Genomic DNA, 24,636 nt, shown 5'->3' on the forward strand with positions numbered 1-24,636 from the left:
CCTCACAGGGTATATGTGCACTGTACAAAAACACCTGTGGCAGTGAGTCTCAGAACCTTGATCTACAGACTCGGGCTAGTGCTATGGAGCTAAAAACAGCAATGTAGACATTCCTGCTCAGGCTGGACCTGGAACATGATAAGGCTCTGAAACATGATGAGGGGTGTGGGGGGCTCTCAGAGCCCAAGCTCCAGCCTGAGCAGGAACGTCTACTCTGTTGTTTTTAGCACTGTAGCGCGAGCTTGAGTCTCAGAGTAGCAGCCGTGTTAGTCTGTATTCGCAAAAAGAAAAGGAGTACTTGTGGCACCTTAGAGACTAACAAATTTATTAGAGCATAAGCTTTCGTGAGCTACAGCTCACTTCATCGGATGCATTTGGTGGAAAAAACAGAGGAGAGATTTATATACACACACACAGAGAACATGAAACAATGGGTTTATCATACACACTGTAAGGAGAGTGATCACTTAAGATAAGCCATCACCAACAGCAGTGGGGGGAAAAGAGGAAAACCTTTCATGGTGACAAGCAAGGTAGGCTAATTCCAGCAGTTAACAAGAATATCAGAGGAACAGTGGGGGGTGGGGTGGGAGGGAGAAATACCATGGGGAAATAGTTTTACTTTGTGTAATGACTCATCCATTCCCAGTCTCTATTCAAGCCTAAGTTAATTGTATCCAGTTTGCAAATTAATTCCAATTCAGCAGTCTCTCGTTGGAGTCTGTTTTTGAAGCTTTTTTGTTGAAGTATAGCCACTCTTAGGTCTGTGATCGAGTGACCAGAGAGACTGAAGTGTTCTCCAACTGGTTTTTGAATGTTATAATTCTTGACGTCTGATTTGTGTCCATTCATTCTTTTACGTAGAGACTGTCCAGTTTGGCCAATGTACATGGCAGAGGGGCATTGCTGGCACATGATGGCATATATCACATTGGTAGATGCGCAGGTGAACGAGCCTCTGATAGTGTGGCTGATGTGATTAGGCCCTATGATGGTATCCCCTGAATAGATATGTGGACAGAGTTGGCAACGGGCTTTGTTGCAAGGATAGGTTCCTGGGTTAGTGGTTCTGTTGTGTGGTGTGTGGTTGCTGGTGAGTATTTGCTTCAGATTGGGGGGCTGTCTGTAAGCAAGGACTGGTCTGTCTCCCAAGATCTGAGAGAGCGATGGCTCATCCTTCAGGATAGGTTGTAGATCCTTGATGATGCGTTGGAGAGGTTTTAGTTGGGGGCTGAAGGTGATGGCTAGTGGCGTTCTGTTGTTTTCTTTGTTGGGCCTGTCCTGTAGTAGGTGACTTCTGGGTACTCTTCTGGCTCTGTCAATCTGTTTCTTCACTTCAGCAGGTGGGTATTGTAGTTGTAGGAATGCATGATAGAGATCTTGTAGGTGTTTGTCTCTGTCTGAGGAGTTGGAGCAAATGCGGTTATATCGTAGCGCTTGGCTGTAGACAATGGATCGAGTGGTATGATCTGGATGAAAGCTAGAGGCATGTAGGTAGGAATAGCGGTCAGTAGGTTTCCGATATAGGGTGGTGTTTATGTGACCATCGCTTATTAGCACCGTAGTGTCCAGGAAGTGGATCTCTTGTGTGGACTGGTCTAGGCTGAGGTTGATGGTGGGATGGAAATTGTTGAAAACATGGTGGAATTCCTCAAGAGCTTCTTTTCCATGGGTCCAGATGATGAAGATGTCATCAATGTAGCGCAAGTAGAGTAGGGGCATTAGGGGACGAGAGCTGAGGAAGCGTTGTTCTAAGTCAGCCATAAAAATGTTGGCATACTGTGGGGCCATGCGGGTACCCATCGCAGTGCCGCTGATTTGAAGGTATACATTGTCACCAAATGTGAAATAGTTATGGGTCAGGACAAAGTCACAAAGTTCTGCCACCAGGTTAGCCGTGACAGTATCGGGGATACTGTTCCTGACGGCTTGTAGTCCATCTTTGTGTGGAATGTTGGTGTAGAGGGCTTCTACATCCATAGTGGCTAGGATGGTGTTTTTAGGAAGATCACCAATGGACTGTAGTTTCCTCAGGAAATCGGTGGTGTCTCGAAGATAGCTGGGAGTGCTGGTAACGAAGGGCCTGAGGAGGGAGTCTACATAGCCAGACAATCCTGCTGTCAGGGTGCCAATGCCTGAGATGATGGGGCGTCCAGGATTTCCAGGTTTATGGATCTTGGGTAGCAGATAGAATACCCCAGGTCGGGGCTCCAGGGGTGTGTCTGTGCGGATTTGTTCTTGTGCTTTTTCAGGGAGTTTCTTGAGCAAATGCTGTAGTTTCTTTTGGTAACTCTCAGTGGGATCAGAGGGTAATGGCTTGTAGAAAGTGGTGTTGGAGAGCTTGAGTCTGTAGACCTGGGCTCAGAGACTCACTACCACTGGGATTTTTTTCTGCAGTGTAGATCCACAGAGGCCTAAGTTCTGACATCAGCCCAACAAACTATAGGTGTTGATCCAGTACCCTGCCAGAAGCCTGTGCCTTGACATCAGCCTAGCATGCTAAAGTTGCTGAGATAGAGATACTGATCCAATGACTTCAGAGTAGTCAATAAGCTCAGAGAAGCATATGCCTTGATATCAACCAAACAAGCAAGTCTTTGACTTGACACCAGTCCAGCAGCAGAGGCCGCTCCAGGCATAAGCCAGCTAGGCTGCTGCTTAGGGCAACAGATTTCAGGACCTTCCCAGGTTACTTCCAGGGGCAGTGGTGGGGGATGAGGCGGCCACCAGTCAGGGCTCCAAGGAGCAGGAAATAGGCCCCAGCTGGGCTGCGAGGGAAGTACACCCAGACACTTTCACTTCTGTGCTGCCTTCAGAGCTGGGCTCCCAGCAGCCTTGGAGCTTCCTACAGCCCTGCCCCTCCCCTACAATACCCAGATATCACAGGGAAGATCAGATTTCATGGTCCATGATGTGTTTTTCACAGCTGTGAATTTGGTAGGGCCCTATCAATAACTAAGGATACTTTCACCCACAGAGCTCCACACCATGGGTGAATGCACACACAGACACACACACATACGCATGCACACACGCTTTTGTTTGGCTGAATTTATAGACCTATTTGTGGACATAGGGTAAAATTTTCAAAAGCACCTGTGATTTGCAGTGGGACTTTAGGCTTCTAAATCACTGAGGCACTTTTGAAAATGTTACCCAGGGATTCCTTTCAGTCACATTTATTCAGTTGTCCCTTTCCCATGCTATTTCTCATCATACCAGAAGATGCAATGTCACTTCACCACAGACTATCAGCATCCACCATGACATACACACTACGAGAAACAACTGTGAGTTCCCCCTCATTTTTTTATCTACTTTAAACACAGGGTCCTTCATGTCCATAGTGGATCTACTGTGCTTATGCAAAAAGCCACAGCCCCGCCAACCTTCACATCCAGGCAGCAGAACTCATCATCATCATCATCAGATTCCCATTACGCCTCTGGTGTTTAGAGCAGCAACGAAGCTCCTCCACTCCTGTCTGTTTCTGGCAAGTCTTTCAGTGGTTCCGCAGCTGTGCCTCCATTTTTTCAGCTCAGCTTCCACAGCTCTTCGCCATGTTGTTTTCAGGCACCCTTGTTTTTGCTTGCCTTCGGGTGTCCATATTATTGCTACTCTGATGAAGGAATCATCAGAGCACCTGGCCAATCCATCTCCAGTGCCTCCTGGCAATGATGGTGCTCATATCCTCTTGCCTGCACTGTGTCAATAGATCTTGGTTTGAGCCAAAAGATACGGAAGATTTTTTGAGGCTGGCTGGGTGTAATATAAGTATGTACTCAACCCTTTCAAATGAAGTCAGAGCTGGCACGACAAGAATTCTGGCTGAGTTGCTCAAAATTCCTCTTGAGGATCCTGTTGCAGCAGATCCCCTTCACACTACTTCCCTTTCCTTATAGAATCCTATCTTAGAAGCACAATCCAGTCCATAATTTTAACCCCTTTAACTTTATCCCACAGCTCCTGTGCTTGAACTTCACTTTATATCAGATCAGATCCCTTTCAACGGTACACTTTTCCCAGCCTCTTCAAAATTGCTATTCAGAGCTCACTAAAGCTGGGGGCTTAAAGGGGTGAAGAATAATACAAGACAAGGATAATATGTCCCCACAGTGTCAGGGAAGCCATTTATCCCTGGAATAATGAAGGTAAATCACAGCCTCCTTAGTTTACATTGGCCTTATACTTGAGACTCACAGGCTACTTATTATTGGGGCAGCTTATTATTTGAAAGCGTGCAGCAGCCCTGTTGTGGGAATGGGAAAAGGGAGTTGCCGGTGCCTTTACATTATAATAGCAAACATGACAGTAAAGGGCATGTTATGAATTATTGATATAAGTATCAAATATGAAACTCTACACAAAGGGTTAAACATAGAAGGCTTGGTCCAAGGCACTCCATCTGGCAACTGCACCTGCATGGTTGCTACAGAAATTGTGCGTGTGTGTTAAGCGCTCTCTTTTGTCTAGAAAGCAACTAGCAGCCATGCTGGCTCCAGCGGACCCTGAGAATAGTCAAACCTGTTTCAAGTTCCTTTATGCTGCAGAGCAACTGCACCAAAGGGTAGTTCATACCCAGGCCTGCCTGAAGTACTTCATGCTTACCTCTGGGAACATGAGTTCCGTGTGGCCAAAAGCAAGAGTTTTAGGGTTTGTCTAAGGCTAAGTCTTCATTGAAAAAAAAGTTGGGGCTTTTTTCCCTGCGGGATAACCAGCACACGTTAGCTATCCTGCTGTAAGATCCTAGTGGAGGCAGGGCACTGTAGTTTTACTGGGAGGTAAATAGGCACGGTCAACCATGGGGAAGGGGTATAGTGCTGACTTTGCTTAGCTAACTCATGGTAAAAACTACAGGTGCCTTGTCTCCATTAGGATTTTACAGCAGGACAGCTAATATGCATTAGTTATCCCATGATAAAAACACACCTTTTTGAGAGTGAAGAGAAAGTTTAGTTTAGGAAAAGAGGTTGAGATTAGGTCAGGGTTAGTTAACACATATGGTCCAGGTCAGGCCTAGGGGGAGTCTAAGGTTGATCTCGACAATCCAAATCAAAATTAAAGGTGTAAACCTACTTCCAGACTCGGAAAAAGGTCAGGATTAGGGCCAAGTACACCAACTCTGACCTAACTTCAACTTCTTTTCATCATCTAGATCAGAATCTCAAACTCAAATCACCATGAGGACTAGTACGTTGGCCTGAGAGCCACATCACTGATACCTTTTCATACAACGATACAAAAGTATAGTCAAAAATGAAAAAAAATGTAGAGTAATATAGTATGCTATTAAAAGTCAATGTATTAACTTTTTTAAAACTGTAATGCGAAGAGGGGTTTTAATAAAATATAAACACTCAGTAATGCACCTCACTCAAATGACAAAACACACATTACTTTTAGAATTACTTCGGTTAAAGCCCCCTGCCTCACCCCACTCCACCCCTTCCATGAGGCCCCGCCCCTGCCCCACCTCTCCCCACCCCTTCCCAACTCTCATTCCAACCCCTTCCCCAAAGTCCCCGCCCCAACTTCAACCCCTCCCTGCCCCTATTCCAACCTCTTCCCCAAATCCCCTCCCCATCCCTGCCTCTTCTCTGCCTCCTCCCCTGAGCGTGCCGCATCCCCGCTCCTCCCCCCTCCCTCCTGGAAAGTCCTAAGTGCCACCAAACAACTGTTTGGTGGTGGGAAGAGCTGGGAGGTAGGCGGAGGACCTGGGATGCGGCATACTTGGGGGAGGGGGAGAAGGAGTGGAGCTTGACTGCCGATGGGTCGGCACCTATGGTGGGCTGCAGGAAATAACTCCACGGGCCGCATGTTTGAGACCCCTGATGTAGATCAATCCAAATGAAGCCACATCCTAGTGTTCCTTTCAAATGAGTAGCAAGTAGGAAAGTAATACTTAGTTCTGGATTTTCTGTGAGCTTTGTAACCATGGAAGTCTCGAAGTATATAAAATAAGACCTTGATTCCCCAAAGCACTTCAGCATGTGACTAGTTCCAATAGGACTCGTAGCAGTTTACGGCAGGGGCCCCTTGGCTCCTCTGTTAAATCCACAAAGTCACTCTGAGACCCTGGGGTTAGTAACCACTGTTGAAGTTTATTCATAGGCTTGTTCCCACCACCATTTCACCATGTACAGTTGACCCTTCACCATCTGCAGGCAGGAGAGAGGGAAGCACTATCACCCTGCTTCTGCTCCCTGCCTTTTCCCTTTCTTTCTGCTCCTCCCTTGGCTTCCTTCCCCTGAGGCTTTTATACAGTCCCAGGATAATTAGGCAGCAGCTGTTTCTGCCTCCCCAATTAGGGCCAGGTTATCTCCAGCCAGCTCTAATCTATCCCCCTAAATGGGAGCTCGCCTGACAGAGGGCTGAATCAACAACCCTTTGCCCAGCACCCCGTCACAGGACTACTCACATGCATCAAGTTATGCATGTGCTTTTCTATCTTAGGGGTTAAGAGAAAATATTTGTTTTTAACATCAAATAGTTATCTACTAAATCTAAATTCACCATTACTGATTTTTTTCATTCACTGGGCAGAGATGAGAAATTAAGTTATCTTCATTTTTGTAGCCTGAACTAGTTTCAAGCAATTTCATGCCTCCCCATGCATTTTGTATGCAACTGATGCATTAAAAAAAAGCACCATCTTTCTAAACCACCCCCTAAATCTTGAGGGAACAAAGTGAAAGGCTTGAAATGAAACACAAGAATGCAGCTTCATTTGGATGTCTTGAGATTAGGAAAAGAGCTAACACCTTTTATTTCCATTTTCAAATTTTTTTTGTGAAAAAACACAGAATAGCCCACTGTCTAATGACTAGGGCACTCACCTGGATGTGGAAGGTCCAGGTTCAAGTTGCTAATCCAGATCAGGCAGAATAGGAACATGAAGCAGGGTCTCCCACCTCCCAGGTGAGTTGCCTGTGCTATTGTGCATGGAAGGATGGACACACACACACACACTTTCTCTCTGACCAAAACTGAGATGGTATAGAGAGCTAAAAAGGTACTATAGAGAGCAATTCTGCACTGGCAGGGAGGTGGGCTCAATAGTCTAATATAGTTTTTCCATCTCCAGCTTCTATGATTCTGTCCTACAATACTTGCCATTAATTGTAAGAAAACATTATACAGTAGTACCATAAACAAGAGAACTGCGTCAGGGCCAGAATGCAGCCCCCAAGATTCAGCACATACTGTGATGGGTAGGGGGAGGTGAAAGCCACAAGAGAATATTTTCTGTTAAATTTGGAATAGTAATAATGACTGAATTGAGCATTTCTGGGCAGCAAGTGACTACCTAGGTGAACATAGTCAGCCAGTCAACGTCAAGAAATCCTTCCCTTTCAGCCATTATTTCTTAATTAAAAGACGTAAAATTATTCTTAAAGAACAGTAGATCTTTTAGCTATTCAATGAACCTTTTCTTAAAAAAAAAAAATCTAGAGTTCTGATCACCAGTGGTCATGATGTTAGTGAAGAGTCCAGATTTGCTGGACTTGAAGATAGATACCCTGTTTAGAATCCTTGAGTGAAATCTTGGCCCTAGTGAAGCCAATGGCAAAACCCCCTTTCATAGATTATGAGGTCAGAAGCAACAACTGTGATCATCTTGTCTTGACCTCCTGCATAACACAGGCCATAACATAACACCCCAATAATTCCTGTTTGAAGTAGAGAATATCATTAACAAAAACACTGACTTCAACAGAGGCAGGATTTCACCCATTGCATCTGCAGCCAATATATTATTTATTTCAATATTAGAATTATGAAAACAAATATCCACTCTATAAATGTGATAATTAAAAACTAAAAGAAGAAAATATATGGAACTTCCGCTCCTAAATTATACACATCTTGAAAATCCCACCCCAAGAGATATGGAATAACTTACTACTTCTATTAACAAAACAAATTAATTAAGTGGGACTAAGTGAGATGGACTGATTTTAAAATAACATTGGTAGAATAACTTTTATAGCAATGAACAGTATAATTACAGTAACTCATAACCTGTGCTGCCTTGACACTTCACAGTTGCTGCTCTTGTTTATCTGATAGCCTCACTTCTATTGCTTGTGTAATAAAATAGTTGCACTGTCAATGATTCTGTTTAACATTATTTAAACATTATTCTGTTTAACAAATTAATAACCAAAAAATCAGTAACCCAGTATCCCAAGGCAATTCTCACATGAGATGAAGAGGTTAGCTCCAGAGCCATGGTCAAATTCCAATATAGGTTATTGTAAGCAGGTGAGTGCTGCACTCAAGAAATGCTAGAACACAAGTACCAGAAGTGCCATAAGATGCCATTCCAGCTCCCCCGCAAAAAATGTTGGAGAAGAATCCCAGAGCATTCCAGCAGGATTTGAGCACTTTTTATTACATTCTACACATATGAACTCCACCTGCAGTTTCACACGGATACAGTGTTCTTAACTTCCTGTCCTAAACTATGTAATATTGTGTATTCCTAATCAGCTAGGGCATTCTACCATACAGGGGCTCCATGTCAGGGCCTGATCTGATCTCACACTGGTTTCACAATGGTGTAACTGCATTGTCCTCAGTGGAATTACTTCAGATTTACACTGATGTAACTGAAATCATAATCAGACCCATAGTTTGTAAATTGCCTGGAATCCTATGAGATGAAAAGCACTGTATAAGCATAAGATTTTTTTACTAGCTTTCCCCTCTCTATGTATTTATTTACAAAGGCATTTGTTCTCTGGAGTGGGGAAAGCCAACAAATTAGTTTTTTAATGTCATTTTACTACAGGCTGAAGATCAGCATGTAAAGAGGAGTAGACATTTGTAATAGGCAGCAGCAAGTCCTAGCAGTTGATTAGAAGTGTTCCCCCATCCACTGTACTTGAAAATTCCACAACAAACTGAACACAAGAGCCAAAAACTCCTTCTCTGTTTGGATGCTGCTCTCCAGGATTTACCCTGACACTTTCCGAACAGACTGCCTGAAAGAGATGTCTTGTCTCGTTCTGCTGGTTATCATTCTTTTTTCTGAGTGATTTTAGCAAGACCATAAGCTTGTGACAGAGTGAATTTGTGATCTTATCCAATCATCTGGGCTGTTTGCAAAACTTCAGTAGGTGGCAGCGTTTTGTTGATAAATGTTTTGTTATCCAAGTGATCTCATTTAGTGCAACTGTTGCAATATTAATAAACTGAACTTATGATTGCATTTGCCAGGACTGAAAATATTGCTATCCTATCTGGCATTTGCTCTTATCTGAACTGACAACAACATCCATTGTATTGATAGAGGGGAAAACGCTCTGTTTGTATATGTATTGTTTAGGGACAGAAGGGAAAGGAAAAACAAGGGGAAAACGAAGGTTGGATTAAGATTAGAACACTGATGTTGTTAGCCACCTGATTTGTGATTGTAATAAAAGAGCTTTCTGGCAGTGCTGTTAAAATGCTGCTCCAGGGGGAATGGATGACACTGAAGAATGTCTTTCACCTCTAGCTCATCAGTTCAAAGCAAGCCAAATTTTGGTAGCATCTAAAAATTGTTCCCATCTGGTAACTGGCAGTTTAAATTCAATTTCTACTGGACAGTATCAGAAAAACCATCATAAGTGGTACTCTTGCTGGTAATCACAACAGAGAAGCCAAAGATTGAATGGACATGGAGTCTCAGCCAAAAAAAGTCATCCCTCCAAAACAAATCTATCCCACTAGAGAGAAGTCATATATATCTTTTTCATATATGTGATAAAGAGTTATGTCTTAATAGAAACAACACAGGTGTTCATTTTGATGCTTGTGTTTCCAAATAAAGCATGCCAGATTTTAACAACCTGTTTATTTTAAAAGGAATACGACTGGAAGATTTCCAATCTGAGAAAAGTACAATTAACTATAAGGAGCAACTGGTACAAGAAGGGACCATCATCATAGCCCACCTACATGAGATTAATTTGGTTTTAAATAAATAAGGAGAGTAGAAATATTTGACAAAAGAACACTCCTTTTGGTGATCAAAGTCACCAATACCCTAAGGTCAGGCATTTCCTGACAGCTAATAAACATCTGAGTGAACAACCTAAGGCCTGGTCTACAGTACGTGGTTATTTCGGAATTAGCCGAGTTACCTCAAAATAAAACTGGTTCCTTCCACACAACCAAAGCAGTTTTTTCGATTTAAAGGGCTCTTTATTCCGATTTCTGTACTCCACCTCGGCAAGTGGAGTAGCCCTAAAACTGAGATCGCAGTTCCGGGTTACAGGTACTGTGGATGCAATTCGACGATATTGGCCTCCAGGAGCTATCCCAGAATACTCCCTTGTGACCGCTCTGGACAACACTCTGAACTCTGATGCACTAGCCAGGTAGGTAGTAAAAGCCCCAGGAACTTTTGAATTTCCTGTTTGGTCACCATCAGCACAGGCAACCATGCAGAGTCCACCATGTGAAGAGACCACACAGTCCCAGATTCGCAGATAAGCTCCAGTATGGTCCGAACGGGAGGTACTGGATCTCATTGCATGTTGGGGAGACAAATCTGTTATGGCAGAACTACGTTCCAAAAAAAGGAAGGCAAATACATACGCTAAAGTCTCCAGGGCCTGACGGAAAGAGGATACTCCAAGGACACAGAACAGTGTCATACAAAAATCAAGGAGCTCAGGCAAGCGTACCAAAAAGCCAGGGAGGTGAACGGGCGCTCTGGGTCACAGCTCCATACATGCCACTTCTACCGTGGCAATTATGGGGGGTGACGACACCACTACCCCACCACTGTCCATGGACACCTGCAAGGGGGGAGTAGCATGGAGCAAGGAGGATGAGTTTTTGGAGGATGAAGAGGAGGAGGACAGTGCACAGGTGGCAAGTGGGGAATCTGTTTTCCCCCCTAGCCAGGAACTATTCTTAACGCTGGAGCCGATAGCCTCCCCCTACTCCCAAAGCATGCTCCCAGACCATGACCCTGGAGAAGGCACTTCTGGTGAGTGAGAGCTTGATCGGAGCCACGTGGCGGGGGGTGGGGGGAAACCCAGCCGCGCTGGGCTGTTTGTGTTTAGTGTAAAGGGCTCATCCCTGCTCAGAGCCTCATCGGAGCCATGCTAGGCTGTTCACATTTAGTTTAAAGGGCTTATCTCTGCTCAGAGCCTCATCAGAGCCCCGCGATGTGTGTGTGTGGGGGGGAGGGCATTGTGTGAAGTGATCATCCCAGAGAGCCCACAGGCTGGCTGAAAGATGAATTCTGTTGCCTGGCCACTACATGTGATGGCTTACTCACACCAAAGTGGCAGGCACTTCAGTATAAGAGGCAAAATGAGACCTTGTACAGAAAGAACATGTGCTATGTACTATGAATTGCCTGTTTCACTGAGAAACAGTGTCCCCTTTGTTCTCTAAAATGTATCTTTTAAAATACTACCCTCCCTTTTTCTCCTCCTGCAGCAGGTGCAAATGTTTCAATGCGGCCCCTATCTACTCCGTCCCAGAGGCTTGTCCAGATCAGAAGGCAGAAAAAACGAACTTGGGATGACATGTTTGCCAAGCTCATGCAGTCCTCCTGCACTGATAGGGCCCAGTTGAATGCGTGGAGGCAAACAATTGCAGAGTCGCATAAAGTGTTACATGAATACGAAGAGAAGAGGGACTTGTATGATGAGAGCAGGCAGGATGCTATGGTCAAGCTCATGGGGGAGCAAACCGACATGCTCTGCTCTATGGTGGATCTAATGCAGGAAAGGCAGCAAGACCACAGACTGCCGCTGCAGCCCCTGAATAACCGCCCTCCCTCCTCCCCAAATTCCATAGCCTCCTCACCCAGACGCCCAAGAACATGGCGGGGGGAGCTACAGGGACCCTCACAGTCAACTCCAGAGGATTGCATAAGCAGCAGAAAGCTGGCATATCCTAAATTTTGATTTGGTTTCTGGACTTGTTTTTCCCTCCTCCTCCACCCCCCTAACCCAATAGCCCCCTCCCCTGTCTAGCTTCTGATTTCTCTCAATATTTTGTGCAACAAATAATAAAGAACGGTTTTTAAACAATTGTGATTTTATATACATATATATATAGGGGGTGGGTAACTTTAAGAGAAACAAACACAGCTCTCACACCGTACCCTGGCCAGTCATGAAACTGGCTTTCAAAGCTTCTCTGTTGTGCAGCATGCCCTGCTGCGCTCTTCTAATCAGCCTGTTGTCTGGCTGTGTGAAACTGGCCACCAGGCGAGTTGCCTCAACCTTCCACCCCACCATAAATGTCTCCCCCTTACTCTCACAGATATTGTGGAGCACACAACAAGCAGCAATTTCAATTGGAATATTGATTGTGCTGAGATCTAACTGAGTCAGTAAACTGCACTAGCGTGCTTTCAAATGTCCAAACGCACATTCTACCACCATTCTGCATTTGCTCAGCCTATAGTTGAATTGCTCCTTACTACTGTCCAGGGTGCCTGTGTATGGCTTCATGAGCCATGGGAGCAAGGGGTAGGCTGGGTTCCCGAGGATAACTATAGACATTTCAACATCCCCAACAGTAATTTTCTGGTCTGGGAAATAAGTTCCTTCCTGCAGCTGTTGAAACAGACCAGAGTTCCTGAAGATGCGAGCATCATGCACCTTTCCTGGCCATCCCACGCTGATGTTGGTGAAATGTCCCTTGTGATCCATCAGTGCTTGCAGCACCATGGAAAAGTACCCCTTGTGGTTTATGTACTGGCCTCTCCAGTGTTCCGGGGTCAAGATAGGGATATACGTTCCGTCTATCGCCCCGATGCAGTTAAGGAACCCCAGTGTATTAAAGCCATCCACAGTGGTCTGCACATTTCCCAGAGTCACTACCCTTGATAGCAGCTAGTCAATGATTGCGTTGGCTACTTGCAGCACAGCAGTCCCCACAATAGATGTGCCCATTCCAAACTGATTCCTGACTGACCGGTAGCTGTTGGGCATTGCAAGCTTCCACAGGGCTATGGCCACTCACTTCTCAACTGTGAGGGCTGCTCTCATTTTGATGTCTTTGCACTTCAGAGCAGGGGACAGCAAATCACAAAGTTCCATGAAAGTGGCCCTATACATACGAAAGTTTCTCAGCCACTGGGAATCATCCCATACCTGCAACACTATGCAGTCCCACCAGTCTGTGCTTATTTCCCAGGCCCAGAATCAGCATTCCACAGGATGAACCTGGTCCAACAGCACCATGATCTCCCAATCGCCACATGCCATGCCGTCTGTGTCCATGTCCTCATCACTATCATAATCACACTGTCGTCACTTCCTCGCCCGGTTTTTCAGGTACTGCACATACTGCTGGATAGTGCGCAAGGTATTTACAATGGTCAAAACTGCAGCAGAGATCTGATCGGGCTCCATGGCTATGGCGCCTGCACAGGTAATCCTGGAAAAAGGGTGCGAAACGTAGGAGAGCAGACTGGCAGCGGAAGCTGCGCTGTTTGGTTCACAGTAGCTGAACAAAGGCTGAAAATGGTTGTCTTCTGTGGCTTTCACAGAGGTGGGAGCCCAGGACAGACAACATGGAGAAGCTCGAAAGTGTGGTAATAGCGGGAGAGCAGAGTTGGTGGCGGAAGCTGTGCTGCCCGGTTCACGATGGCCGTGCAGAGTTGAGTTGGAGAGGTGGATTCATAGTAGCAGGAGAGCAGCGGTGTACCATCTGCTGAAAGCAGTATGGCATCTGCACACCAAAAAGGCATGAAACAATTGTCTGCTGTAGCTTTCTGATGACACACACCCAGAAACACCCACGAGAATGTTTTTGCCCCATCATGCACTGGGAGCTTAACCCAAAATTCCAATGGGTGGTAGGGATTGCGGGAACTGTGGGATAGCTACCCACAGTGCACTGCTCCAACATTCGATGCTAGCCTTGGTACTGTGGATGCAATCTACTGAATTCACATGCTTTAGTGGGGACACAGAAGACCGAATGTATAAAATAGCTTCAGAAAATTCGAATAGAATAATTTCAAAATAATTTCGTACTGTAGACGTACCCTAAGACAGCCATTGTCAGTAAATCCCTTCTGCTACAGGCCCTCTAGCCTGAAGCTGAGTCAAATATATCAAATTTTGGACTAGATCCCACTCCCATTGAAGCCTATTGCAAAATTCCCATCAGCTTCACTGGAAGTTGCATCAGGCCCTTAAAGAACAAATTTGGACTCATATAAGTCCTGTAGAAATGTGATATTGTCTAATTAGTTAGGCACAGAGAGAGGCTTTATAAACATAAGGCAACCGTTTTTCACTATTAGGAAAATTATATGTACTATTCCACTTCTTATCAAAATCATCACCTACTATATGACAGATACAGAGTATCAATTGATACATTTTGGAAATTTTCCTTGTTGTTTTTGCAGAATAAACAAAAAACAGTTCCATTTAATTTCTTCTTCTATGCAAATGTTTTTGAATTCCATTGATAAAATTTCAAAGATTAAGATATTAGTAAAGTGGTAGAGCACAAATAGAACTGGGTAGGAAACTATTTTCTTGTCCCACAATTTTTTTTAAAAGTTTGAAATGTTTTTCTGTCTCAAATGGGATGAAAAATTGAAAACTTGAAAATATTTGCAAACTGAAAAAACATTTTTTCCCAGTTTGGTCAACTAAAACATTTTGTTTCAATAACTTTGAAATGTTCCAATTTGATTTGGACTTTTTTTACTTTATTTTTTTTTAATCTTTATTTTAGTCTAATTTTATTAAATATTTCAATGAAAGTCATTCTGATCCAGAAAACTGGAATTTTTTCATTTTCATAAATATCAGAATGAAATATTGCAACAATTTCATACATTTCTCTTGACTTATTTTTGAGTTGGGAAATTTGTCAAAACCAACCTTGTTTTGCAAACAAGTTTGGTTTTGACAAATCAGCATTTTTCTTTGAAAAAAAACTTTTCTTAAAAGATTCCGGATCAGCTGTTTTCACAGATTTTATTTTGTTTTCTAATTTGTTCATTAGCCATGACATCCTTTTAAATACATTGATAGAAATTGTGTTATTCCAGTTATAATATGTGTTGTGATAACTGGGCCTATAAATTTACCCTAATTGTGAGCTCAACTGTAAAAAGTATGCAACAGTTCATAAGGTGTCACAGTAACCCATAACAACAAATGTTGATGGGAAAGGGTACAAAAAGGAGACAGAAAGGCTGAATAATAAGTCTAAACGAAAAAGCCTACTGATATAACTTTAATGACGGTGTTAAGATCATGCTTGATAAACAAAAAAATGTGGGCGCAGCAATTAATGAACCAAAATTGGTATGTTGCAAAGTAGGCCTAATTGGTGAACAAAATAATGAGTGGATGGGATATTCCACCCACCACTCCTTTTTGAGTCCTTAAAGAAAGAGACTTTGTGGAAAGAGGATTTTAAAGCAAGCTTCATCGTCATGACTGCCACCCCCACCATTTCCTGGCTGGGACCCTGGGCCTTCGTCATCCTAATCCTGAGAGATGCGCTGACCAGACTAGGCCAGAGAGAGAGACCCAGATAACATCACCAGCTCCACTGGTTTTAGCTGAATCCCAAATACCACCTGAGATAAAATGGGATTGAGTTTAACAACAGGAACAACAATAGCTCCAGCCCATCTCAACTAACGTCTCCTTTCCTTAAAGAGACAGTTATCAATATCTTCAACACCATCTAAGACACTGTCCAAAAAAAGGGGGTTTCCTTCTAAACTCTCTCTGGCTAAAGGGAAAGGGAACAAGGGATGCGGTTAAAATGAAAGCCTGATTTAACACTTTACATTTCAAATCTTGTAGCTGTTTTTCATTCTTTTCTTTATCTTTAATAAAAGGTTACAAGGACTTTTAATAGTGTGTTTGCCATGGTATTAAGCAGGCTGAGGTCTCTGAATACCAAACCCTGAACCTTGTTTAACACTGTTTAATGTTGGACAGTGACTGGGTTACATTAACACCTTTGGAGCATATATTCACAAGAGGTGAAACTACTGACTTAAAAACAAGTGTATAGTTTGGCCAGAACACAGCAGCGAGAATGTAAACTGCCCAGAGCACATCACTCCAGTACTTTGCTCTCTTCAACTCATTCTCCACAGGACTAGCCCATGTTATCAGAGATACTACTTGACTATGCCCACTCCCTCTAAAACAATGGAAATGGCAGCCTCAAGAGTGAACCTCATGAGTGCATGATCTTTCTCTTTCACTGGCCTATGAATGTAGTACTGATTCCCAGAAGAGACTGGGGCGGCAAGAAACATCAGAACCAAATATAAAATCAATTCCTTTGACCTACCCTTCCTGCAATAACCCCACAAAAAACCCAGCAAGAATAACAACAGACTAAGTCTAGCCCCTGCAGACTGGAAGGAGGAGAAAAAGAAAGAGCAAAATGCATATCATTATGTATAGTTTATAATCTTGTAATACTACACTGATGGCATAAGACCCTAGATGGGATAAATAAGATACCTGCTCTTGAATAATGGTCAATATACCTTGTTCATGTTAAAAACAAAAGCATAGAAGTTCCCTGTAAATGAGATAGTAGGGAGGGATGATTATGAATTTTAAATCCTTTCTCCTAAATTTAATGAATGATGGCCATAATAAGGATTGTCCAGTCAGCAGCAAGGAGCATGTTTTCTTAGCAGTAAATTGGTATGTCTGAGGGCTTGTCAATATGGTGGGATAATGCACATTCTGCCATGTGATTTCTTAAGTGCAATAACCTGTTGCTCATTGACTGACCTGACTGGTGTGCACTAAACATTCCCTGGTGCCCACCCGACAAGCCATCAGTGAAGGATGACAGAGCTGAGAGAAATCTCTTTTAGTCCAATGTCCTTGAATAATATAGGTTTCAGAGTAGCAGCCGTGTTAGTCTGTATCCGCAAAAAGAAAAGGAGGACTTGTGACACCTTAGAGATGAACACATTTATTTGAGCATAAGCTTTCGTGAGCTACATTGATGAAGTGAGCTGTAGCTCACGAAAGCTTATGCTCAATTAAATGTGTTCGTCTCTAAGGTGTCACAAGTGCTCCTTTTCTTTTTTCTTGAATACTATAGTTATACTAAGCTGATAAAGTTTCCACTGAACACTCAAAATACTATTGCTATGAGTTGGGTTTGGGTATTAGGGGTTTGTGATGGGCTGGACCCCTTGGGAAGTCACCTGATGTGCTGAGATACCACTGAGTCTAACTGTTCTGCCAGCATGGGCCCCCTTTAACCTGTCTTCTTGAACCAGGCTCTTAAAACCTCCTCTAACACACACAAAGGCAGGGCCACACCCAGCTGCAGATCAGCCCTGGGAAGACTGAGTTTAGGGGACTTGCTCCAGCACTCAGATGTTCACCTCCCTTGGAGTACAGACCCAAAGATATATTATATTCGCCTCTTCTCTCAATAGGGAAGAGGGTATGCACAATTTCTCACCCCCCTCTTCCCCAGTTAGAAATCACATAAACTGGGTTATATTATAAACAAGAAATAAATGTATTAACTATAACAGGTGTATTTTAAGTAGTTAAGGAGGTAGCTGACAGGACAAGGCAGATTACTAAAAAAACAAAACAGAGCAAGCAAACTAAGCTTAATACACTAAAGAAACTGGTTAGATGTGATTTCTCACCCTAAATATAGTTCTGATAATCTTCTTCACAGGCCAGATGCCCTTCCAGCCTGGGCCCAGTTCTTTCCCCCTGTTCAGTCTTAGTTGTTTCCAGCAGTCATCTTGGGTGGGGTAGCAGGGGAGAATTACCTCACTCCCCACGCTTAAATAGGATTTGCATAAGGCTGGAGTCCTTTGTTTCCTAGTTTGACCCCCCTTCCTTTACAGTGGAAAGTTACAAGAAGTTCCAGGTAATGTTTTAGTATCAGATGACAAGACCACCTGACTCTGTAGGGCCCTTGTAGGCATTCTTCACAGGCTGACCCACATGTTCACAGGAAGACTAATCTCTTTTACAGTCCATTGTCCCTGTTGATGAGCCATCTGCCCTGTCTGGTTTTTCCATTGTTGCACCTGAAGTGTTGGCAGTGGGTGTCATCCAAAGTAGCATAGTTGAAATACAGATATATAGTCAATATTCCTAATTTCAGATACAGAAATGATACATACATACAAATAGGATAATCGCATTCAGTAAATCATAACCCTCCCAATGATGGCTCACATGAGCCATCTTGCATAAAGTGTATGCAAGTTATGTCATATTCGTATCATAAGCATATTTTCATGAAGAATATGGAATGACACGTCACAGGGTTGAGTTAAAACCTCATTGAGATTGTGTGTGAACACACCCTTCAATTGACATAACCAACAGGAGGAGTTAACCAGAAGCCCCCCATCTAAGACAAAAGGGGGTTGTGAACCTGTCCAGGATTTTGGATTGAGTGTTTTGCTGAGTATTGTTTGTGCTTGTGTGTGGAGGGAAGACAGAACACACAGGAACGGAAAACAGACAGAACAGAAAGGGAAGTAGAGGCAAAAGACAAGAAAGCCAATCAGTGGTTGGTGAGCACAGTGTGACCCTGGAAAAAGCTAAACAGAGAGGTCTGGGGTCTGGTGCTCTGGGGAGGCCAAGGGCTGCGAACTAAGAAATGGCTCATCTTGTTCTTGCATTCAAAAAACCAAGACTTTGCGCATTCCTTGTCAATAAGCAAGGTTGCACCAAAGAAAATACCAGACTCCATCAATTTCTGCTTCCAACTGGAATACTCCCAGGCCACCAAACTTTCACTGGCTTCTCAGATTGAAAAAGGGCAACACTATGGATAACTTAGCCAAATGTTGACTGTGTAAATTTGTAACGTTAGAGTACATCAGGTGACTTGAATTAGAGGACCAGTTGTGAGTAACGTGATCATCCCAAACTCACACTGAAACAGTCTTTATACCACAGCACACAATAATACATTGTCATATACATATACTTCTGAGGGACACAACGATAATCTTGGCATACCTTGGAATGGCTCTAGCCTGAAAGCTCCACTGACATGAACTGGCTCCCAGACAAAATAAGAAAACACACTGCAGGATGAAAAAGGAATGACAAATCAGTTTCTTATGTAATCATCACCTCATTTACAAACTGAATATTTAAACTTTCTTTTTATCCTGCTGCATGTATAAATGATGAATTTAGCATGCACAAAAGGTAAAAAGATTGAGAGTACTCAACGCTGATGGCTGGTATTCATGTGCAGATGGCAGCTGGTGTGTGTAGAGATGATATTAATGTTGGTTCCCTTTCCACAACCCAGCACCTCCCCCCCATCCTCCTGACACACACTCCTTTAGCCTCTGTCCATATTACAGATTATACAGTATCAGGTGCTCAGATATTACAGTAACAAACACTATGAGTATAAGAACACTATGTAACATCAGCTGCTCAGATATTACAGAAATGGGCAACATAAAACAAAAATACACTTGACAGCACCATGTGTAAACATGCTAGTGTGTTATAACCATATTGTATAACTGTGCTATTGATAACCTATAGGTGAAGACTATAGCACAATTTAAACTAGTAGAGGAGGAGGGGTTCTCTTAGTGCTGTACGTAATCCACCTTCCAAAGAGGAAGTAACTAGGTGGAAGAATGGAATTCTTCCATCAACCTAGAGCTGCCTACACCAGGGGTTAGGCTGGTTTCACTATGTCTCTCAGGGGTGTGGATTTTTCAAGCCCCTGAGAGATGTAGCTATGCTGATGTAACTTTTCCCATGTAGACCATCCCTGAGAGTTCTCTGGACAAGGGCAGACAAGGGCTGAGATCATAGGCTGCAATTTTAAATGTGGATGTGTAACCATCTCTTCCACTGCCATGCATAGCACCACATTTCTGTGGAAGATTCACTACAGTGAATATTGTACATAAACTGTCCAATATGTTGCTCTCCTTCCCTCCTCAAACAATAGTTATCCCCATACTTTCCTCAGTACACCAGATGTGATACCATTATATATAGTCTCCTAGACAAGCAAACTACGTTTAATTTAAATCTTGGGAGAACATATCAGTAATTTAAGGGCAAAAAAAGTTACAAATATGTTGAATTATCTCCAGATCAAGCATAAAAAAAATTCAGGTCATTCAGGGTTAAGATTAGCAGAGATATAACAGAGTGTTAATAAAAGTCCAGATGAAGAACAAAAAAAGTGTTGCCCTCAAAATGTATGTCTGAGTAAATCCAGGTTACTCCCTCCACTGTGTATAGATTAAATAAATCAGTTTTTACTATTTCTGACCCACTTGCATTCATAAGTAACAATATAAGTAACCAAAAATAATTGCTTGGCTCAGTGTAACCTGAAGGGCCATTCAGAGATACATTCTCTAATGACAACTCCATCCTGCTGAATAAGTTGAGAACACAAATTTTATTTAATTTGTGGCTAGAGATTAACTTAAACTTGGGTCTGTAGCATGTGTTAATAATCTTCTTCTATCTTTCTCAGACTCCCTATGTACAGCTTTTCCTAAATCAGTAAAGACAGACGCTATCAAGAACATATGGAACGCCAACCAAGTCATAATCAGCAAAGCATGGGACATTCTGAGTGTACAAGGCTGATGATCACTCACAAAGATGTTGATGTCCTTATGCCTATTCATTTATCTACTTGAATCAAAGGGTTGTGGGGAAAAAGAAAAGGAGGGGGGAGTGTGGGCATGATTAACAATAGGTGCGAAACAGGATGAACTAGATTAAACTGATCCATATGCAAATGATACGAGTCTGATTGCATCAAACCATGCACAGTTTAATGAGTATGGTAAGATGCCTTTATCTCTGCTTGGATGTGTTCCGAAAAGGACTGCTCCAAGATAAAGCACAGTTTAATAAGAAGGTTTTTCATTATAGGGTCGATCTGCATTTGCATTTCTCTCCCTCTATCTCTGGGCTATGCAGCTTTTCTGAACCTCCATTCCTTTTCACAAGATTAGTCAGTAAGCACTTATGTATTGTTGACGCACACCTTAGGGCATTGCATACTTAACACGCACAGAGTTTTAGTGTGGTCCTTCATGACCTGGATTAGACATTTCAAAATGCAGACTGAAGCAAACCCATATTTTTCTGCTTATCTATTCAACATTCTTTGCCTTTCTGATATTTTGAAGCTCTGTCAAATCTTTTAAGTATTCATAAAATGTGATATGGAGATTTAATTTACCTTTGATTCTTATTATCATTTTGCACCAGATTCTGCTCTTAGTTTCACAAATGTGAATCTGCAGTGACTCCTGCTTTGATGGAACTACAGTACATTGATTTTACACCTGTATAACTGAAATCAGAGTCTGGCCCTTCTTTCAACAATGTATGATACTTAGTTCCTTCAAAAGACACTACCTGTTCTTTTACAAAAGGAAAAGGAGGACTTGTGGCACCTTAGCGACTAACAAATTTATTTGAGCATAAGCTTTCGTGAGCTACAGCTCACTTCATCGGATGCATTCAGTGGAAAATACAGTGGGGAGATGTATATACACATAGAACATGAAACAATAGGTGTTACCATACAAACTGTAATGAGAGTGATCAGGTAAGGTGAGCTATTACCGGCAGAAGGGGGGGGGGATCTTTTGTAGTGATAATCAAGGTGGGCCATTTCCAGCAGTTGACAAGAACATCTGAGGAATAGTGGGGGGGAAGAGGGGGAATAAACATGGGGAAATAGTTTTACTTTGTGTAATGACCCATCCACTCTCAGTCTTTTTTCAAGCCTAAATTAATTGTATACAGTTTGAAAATTAATTCCAATTCAGCAGTTTCTCACTGGAGTCTGTTTTTGAAGCTTTTTTGTTGAAAAATTGCTACTTTTAGGTCTGTAATCGAGTGACCAAAGAGATTGAAGTGTTCTCCGACTGGTTTTTGAATGTTATAATTCTTGACGTCTGATTTGTGTCCATTTATTCTTTTACGTAGAGACTGTCCAGTTTGGCCAATGTACATGGCAGAGGGGCATTGCTGGCACATGATGGCATATATCACATTGCCAACTGTGTCCACATATTTATTCAGGGGACACCATCATAGGGCCTAATCACATCAGCCACACTATCAGAGGTTCGTTCACCTGCACATCTACCAATGTGATATATGCCATCATTTTCCAGCAATGCCCCTCTGCTGGTAGGAACAGAAGCAACCAAACCGGGGACCTTTTTCACCTTTGGACATTCTAGGCAAAACTGCAGACAAGTGTCTGACTTTTTCTGCCCTGTTCTGATTGGCTGTTTACTCCAACCCATTCCCTCCTCCATCCACTCAGTCTTCATCTCTGCTTCATTCCACACCAGCCCTTCCTTACCTCCTCCTCCCCTGCTTTGCTCCCCTAACTGCCTTCTCTTCCCCTTTTCTTAACATTTAGCTGATCCTCTCCTAACTAAACCCACCCTCAAAAACAGTGGAACAAACATTTCCTTTGCTACTATCACATTGTTCACTTGGCTTGTGTGAAACATCCCCCTCCAACCCTGTGTCTGTAACGTCAATGAGAGTGTAAGCTCTTCAAGGCAAGGACCATCTCCTACTCTGTGTTTGCACAGGACCAGTGCAATGGAGCACTGATCTGGGTAGTTCTTAGGCACGGCTGCGATAAACATGATTTTCCCCTTCCACCTTAAGTAAAAAGAGTCACTATTTTCATTCTAGTTCATTCATTTCTGGGTATTTGCTTTCACATCCTTATTTCTGTTTCTCTTCACTTGCACTGGTTCCTGGGTGACTACAGCTTCCTTATACCACTGATTTCTAGGCACTAGTCATGAAGTCCTTGCTGTCCCTGGAAGTCTCTCTCTGCACACTCCATCACAATCGCTGCTGCATCTATGCAGCCTCCCAGTCCCATCAGAGACTTACTGCTGCTCTGCAGTAGAATGCAGGGACTAATCAATCAGCCAAAACACAATGGATTTTGTGGATCTCAGAAAAGTCTTTCTTGCATCTCATCTTAAATTCTGCCTTTTCAAGAGGCACAATTCCAACGAGAACGTGGATAAGATGGTGAGTAAGATGATACTCAGATGCATCTCAAGAAGTTCTGTCTCAGGTAGGGACAATCCAGGGTTGATACAAACATGGAACTTCACAGCTCCATGCATTCCCAGCCCTCTGTCAGGTGTCACAAGAACTTGGCCCTTCAGGGGAACTCTTGAGGTGAAATTCTGGCCTCATTGAAGTCAATCGAAGTTTGCCTTTGGTTTCAATGAGGCCAAGATTTCACCTGTGAATTCTGAATACATGCAGCTCCTCCCCTAATTTGGCTTTCAAACCCCAGCAGTCTCCTGGGATTCCCACTTCCCTCGCAAGTAGGAAGGATGAGGCCACCTACATACACAAGCAGAGCTCTTCAGTCCAACCTGTAGTTTGTTCAGCAGCTTCCAGAAACTAACCTCACCAGCAGGACTGCTCTGGACTTTGCTTTTCCCCTTAAGTGGAATAACAGAATGTCACACTTAAAAGCACAATACCCTTTCATTGCAAAAATAATTCTCACAAGTTCTTTGGGGTTTTGGGTTGCCTCATTCTAACCAGGAGTTCCTATCCCCTCATCCAAGTGGGCTAAAGAAAAAGCAACTCTGTAATGCATTTTTTGAAATTTCAATTGTTAGCTAATATAACTTATTCTATATTTCTTTCAAGATTATGTTGTACAAACCCCCTAGTGGGAAGTGGCAGCATCTAGTGGATTGGGCACCATTGCAGAAGACATAGGTTCATTTCCTGGATCTGTGACTGACTTGCTGTGTGAACTTGGACAAGTCAGTTAAACATCTGTGTGCCTCCATTTCCCCAAGGTGTAAATTAAGAACATAAGAACAGCCATACTGGGTCAAACCAATGGTCCATCTAGCCCAGTATCCTGTCTTCTGACAGTGGCCAATGCCAGGTGCTTCAGAGGGAATGAACAGAACAGTCAATCATCAAGTGATCCATTCCCTGTCACCCATTCCCACTGTCTGGCAAACAGAAGCTAGAGACTCTTCAGACCATGGTTTTGCATCCCTGCAACTCCTGGCTAATAGCCATTGATGGAGCTATCCTCCATGAACTTATCCAGTTTTTTTTAACCCTGTTATAGTCTTCGCCTTCACAATATCCTCTGGCAAAGAGTTACACAGGGAGACTGTGTGTTGTGTGAAGAAATACTTCCTTTTGTTTGTTTTAAACCTGCTGCCTATTAATTTCATTGGGTGACCCCTGGTTTTTGTGTTATGAGAAAGAGTATGTAACACTTCCTTATTTACTTTCTCCACACCAGTCATGATTTCATAGACCTGTATCATGACTCTTTTCCAAGCTGAAAAGTCCCAGTCTTATTAATTTCTCCTCACATGGAAGCTATTGCATACGCCTAATCATTTTTGTTGCCCTTTTCTGTACCTTTTCCAGTTCCAATATATCTTTTTTTGAGATGGGACTAGATCTACATGCTGTATTCAAGATGTGGGCTTACCATGAATTTAAACAGAGGCAATATGATATTTTCTCTTATTATCTATCCCTTTCCTAATGATTCCTAACATTCTGTTAGCATTTTTGACTGCTGATGCACATTGAGTAGATGTTTTCATAGAACTATCCACAACGACTCCAGGAT

At 42.9% G+C, this 24,636-nt stretch overlaps 2 long non-coding RNA genes across 2 annotated transcripts in view; one reads left to right on the plus strand and one right to left on the minus strand.

Moving 5' to 3' along the window:
• The window catches only part of LOC122459390, a 43,930-nt gene extending 24,882 nt beyond the window's left edge, over nt 1-19,048 (minus strand). Inside the window, exon 1 of the long non-coding RNA XR_006280046.1 lies at nt 18,981-19,048. This is a non-coding gene — a long non-coding RNA (uncharacterized LOC122459390). The remainder of the gene's footprint in view (nt 1-18,980) is intronic.
• Nucleotides 10,928-11,627, plus strand: LOC122459389. The gene is made up of 2 exons (XR_006280045.1): nt 10,928-10,984; nt 11,443-11,627. It is a non-coding gene; the product is annotated as an uncharacterized LOC122459389 (long non-coding RNA).
• Nucleotides 19,049-24,636: the final 5,588 nt, after the last annotated feature.

The sequence above is a fragment of the Dermochelys coriacea genome, chromosome 3 (assembly GCF_009764565.3).
Source record: "Dermochelys coriacea isolate rDerCor1 chromosome 3, rDerCor1.pri.v4, whole genome shotgun sequence".
NCBI lineage: Eukaryota > Metazoa > Chordata > Testudines > Dermochelyidae > Dermochelys > Dermochelys coriacea.